Source organism: Arachis duranensis, chromosome 8 (assembly GCF_000817695.3).
Source record: "Arachis duranensis cultivar V14167 chromosome 8, aradu.V14167.gnm2.J7QH, whole genome shotgun sequence".
In the NCBI taxonomy this organism is placed as follows: Eukaryota; Viridiplantae; Streptophyta; class Magnoliopsida; order Fabales; family Fabaceae; genus Arachis; species Arachis duranensis.
This window is the reverse complement of record NC_029779.3, coordinates 29,609,115-29,613,444: the sequence shown is the minus strand read 5'-3', so window position 1 is coordinate 29,613,444 and position 4,330 is coordinate 29,609,115. Positions and strand designations below refer to the sequence as shown.

Below are 4,330 nucleotides of genomic sequence, written 5' to 3'. Positions count from 1 at the left end.
AGAATCTAATTATATATATATATATATATATTACTTAATTAAAAATTTAATAAAATTATAAAAATTACCAGAATAATAAAAAAATTTAATAAAATTATGATAACTAGGATTCGAATTCTCTAAAGTTGTATTGTCATTTTAGAAAAAAAAGTATATCATTAATCACCATTGAATTAAAGATAGTGGAATTTACAGATAATAAATATTACAAATTCAAAGGTAATTAAAATATTACTTTATCACTTTACTAACATTATTATTTTAGAGAATCTTTTTCCTGATAACTATGATGGTCATGAAATTTTGACAATAATTACAATAAGGTTTGATTTTTTTACCATTTGATATTACTTTTTAATTAGAAAAAAAATTTGATGAAATTAAGAAATATTTATCATTAGAAATTTTTCAATAAAAAATACCATCATAAATTTAGTTATATGTTTTAAATATTATTAAAATTTCATTTATAACTCTCATAATCATAACTAAATGAATTTAATAGATATATGAATAGAGGTGGCAAAGTGTGTCAATCCGCCCCAACTCGCTCCGCCTAGATCCGTCCTGTAAACAGGGTGGGTTGACCCGTTCCGCCAACTAAGATTGGTTCAAAATGCTAGTTTGTCCTACTCTATGACGGTTTGGTGGGTCGGTAGGTTAGCCCGCTTGACTTTTTCTTTTTTTTTTAAAAAAATAAAATTAACTAAAAATCAAATACAAATAAAAAAATAGTCAAATTATAATATAATTTTGTTTACTATCTTTTTTTATTCTTAACTTCAATAAAATTGTTCAAAATAATATTTATCAATAGACCCATCTTTATTTTAAAAAATAAGTCACATAATTTGAACAAATATACGAAATTATAAAATAAAATAAATAAAGTTAATAACTAAAAGAAGAATAAAAACAAAAACAAAAAAAAGTGTTTAAAATTTTTATAATTATTACTTTTATAATAGTAATCACTCTTTTATTTAATAAAAATAAATAAATAAAAATCTTCGATCCAACGAACCCGTTCCGTCAAAATCCGTCAATTTGACGGTACGAATTTGACAATTTTTTTAATTTGGTAAACTTCAAATTCTAACCTAATCCACCCTTTTTAACAGATTTAACAAGTCAAACTCACACGTTGAATCGATTTTGCGACCCCTAAATATGAACATATTGCAAGACATGTAAAAGACAGAATAGAAAATTGGAAACACTCCAACTATGCAATGTCCTGAAAATCGGTTCGAAGCGGTCGGTCGAATTGGTCGAACCGTGAACCGGACGTGAAGACGGTTCGGACAATTAGTAAAACCATGAAAAATGAAAACCGGAGTTAAATCGGTGAATTGGCCGGTAACCGGTCGGTCAAACCAAACCGTGATTCGACCGATTTTGGGCTGGGCAGCAAAACTCTGCCGTTTACGCCACTAAAGCCCTAAATTAGTGATGTGATTCCCTAATTGGCTTCAGCACTCAGCAGTTCAGCCCTTCACAATTCTCATCGAGCAAGATTCGGCGTCACGAGTTCGGCATCGCCTAGTCACCTCCGTCGCCGGCGTCACCCAGTCACCTCCGTCGCGCAGTCACCTCCGTCGCCCAGTCACCTCTGTCGTGCAGCAGCCGTCGTTCGTCGGAACAGCCACCTCCATCACGCAGCAGCCGTAGTCCCTTGAAGGTGCTCCACCACTGCTTGAAGCCGTCGCCCAGCCAGTCATCTCCATCACCTGGCGTCGCTGTCTCCCAAGTCCCACTCTCCCTATTGCATGTTCTGCACTTGAAGCCTTGAAGGTGCCTTCGAGCTTCCAAGAGTTTCAGGTACTTTTTTTTTAGTTATGAACTTATGATTGTTTGATTGAATCATTGAATAACTGTTGCATGATGAACTGCTAAACTGTGACTGTGAACTCTTTGATTGAGTAGCTCTTTGATTTTGCTTTGTTTACTATCAACCTCAAGTTATGATTTTAGATTGAAAATTAGGATAACTCTGTTTTTATGCTAGCATTCATAAATACTTTTGGCATATTGGTAAGTTAAGTTGAACACTTTGTTGAAGGAATATATGACTTGATACCTGTGAAATTGCGAAGGATGATGTTTAAGAGTCTCTAGTGGAGTTTGACAGGGCAATTGAGTTGGACCCTCGTCAAAAGGCGTGTATGTTTATAAGCATTTTGAAAAAAAAAAAAGCGTTATATCAGCACTTTGGATTGGAATGATTGTAAATTGAGTTCAAGTTACATGAAATTTGGTTGTGCTCATTGTGTTTGTTACCAGATCTTTGGCAAAGGGGCCTCTCCCTTTACTACCTTGATAGGTACTCACTCTACACTCTTCTGTTATTTATTTGAGTTTAATTACTATTCACATGGAATTGCATATTTATAATGTATTGCTTATGAATCTGTAAAAAGGGGGACTGAATTGGATTCTCATTTTGTCGTAGATTTGAAGAAGGAGCTGAGCAATTTCGGCTAGATGTTGCACAAAATCCGAATGATACCGAAGAGTCCATATGGTGCTTTCTCTGTGAAACTCAACTGTATGGAGTGGATGAAGCACGGAAGCGATATCTTGAGGTGAGTCATTAATTATGTTACTGGAATTTAACAAAAAAAACGAATATGTGAATCTTTACAAATCTACAGCAAGTTATGGAGGATTTTGATTATTGATGACAAACTTGGATCATTTTGATATTGCTATGTTATGTTTAATTGGTTGTTTTATTTTTTAACTTTTGAATTTATATTTGAATGAGATTATAACATTTTAGTTTATGCAGTACTTTTAATTTAAATGATATTTTAAAATTTACATTAGACTATATATAATTATATTTTTATATATTTATTTATATTTTATTTATTATTTTATTATAAAATAATTTTTTTAGTTTAATCATGATCAAACTGATTAAACTTATAAACTAATAAACCAATAACTAAAACGATTCGATGAACAGTTCGATTTTCAAAACCTTGCAACTATGTTGTTATTTCTATAAAGAATGTACAGAATTGTTATTCAACTCTTATTAATTACAAACTCTCTTTCTCTTTTTCTTGGTCTGAATCATATTTAATCTTTTGTAATCCCAAACTTGGGGTTGAGCCGTATCAGGACACATGACAAGATGGGATTGGTGATAAGTCATAAGTGTGTAAGCATGTGATGTGTGTGTGAGGGACAACGCCCATTATTATTTCCTTCCACGTTGTAATAAGAACGTCTTCTATATTGAATTGGGAGAGAAATGTTATTATTGTAAGGCCAGCAAATTAAACGAGAGAGTAAATTTGTGAAAATACAAATCATGCACATGTGGTCTAGTGGAAACTTTATTAGATTAGGTATAGAAAATAATTCATCGCCATTATTTCTATCACAAAAAGAGCTCAGTGGAGTGGAGGAAATTAGCAAATAGTTTTTGAAGATGGGATGCCTTATTAGTTCACTTGAGACTAAAATACACAAGAGTATTATTTTAACCTTTAATATTTTGATTAAATTTTAATTTTATTTATAATATTAGGATTAATCATTAATTTAATGTGCTAAAGATTTTGTTGTTAAATAAAAAATTTTTTAAAAGACGTTATTAATAAAATAATTTTTAAATGATTTAAAAATATGATAAAAATAACTAATAGTTATTATACTTTTTTATAATAACAAAAAATTTTGTGTTTAGCAAATGATTTATTTTTTTATTGAATTTTTGTGGTAATATTTAAATAAATATTTAAAAAATATACAAAAAATTCGAAACAAAATTTGATATTTAGATTTTTTTATTTTTCAAAAAAGAAGTAGTAATTCATCACAATAAAAAAAACTTTTTAAAAAAATTTTACTTGACATAAAATTATCAACTTTTAAAGATAAAAAATTCTTATTCTTCTAATAATAATTACAAAAATTTGTATAAAATCTGATATCTAAAGTTTTTGTTTGAAATATATATTTAATATCTAATTTTTTAAGTCACCAAAAAAATATTCAATTCTTTTTGTCGCGTTTTTACATCTTTCGAAGGTTTTTTCTATTGTTAATATCTTTTAAGATTTTTTTTGCCAACGATGTAAACTTTCAAGTATTATTTTCGTTGTTTACTCATAATATTAAAATGTTATTTTATTGCTAATATTTTATTTATCTTATTTTTGTTTTTCTTGTTAATTTTTTTTTTCAAAAATTTTTTTTCTCCTTATAATTTATTTTGGCTAATAACAAAAATTATAATTATAGTAGTCATGGTGGTAATTGTTATGATTTGAGAGTAAAAATGCTCAAATAATAAAAAATAATAAAAATAATAAAT

The 4,330-nt window shown here is 28.9% G+C and overlaps 1 pseudogene; it reads right to left on the bottom strand.

Moving 5' to 3' along the window:
• The window catches only part of LOC107461963 (protein STRICTOSIDINE SYNTHASE-LIKE 3-like), a 5,031-nt pseudogene extending 3,310 nt beyond the window's left edge, over nt 1-1,721 (bottom strand).
• Between the last annotated feature and the right edge of the window lie 2,609 nt (nt 1,722-4,330).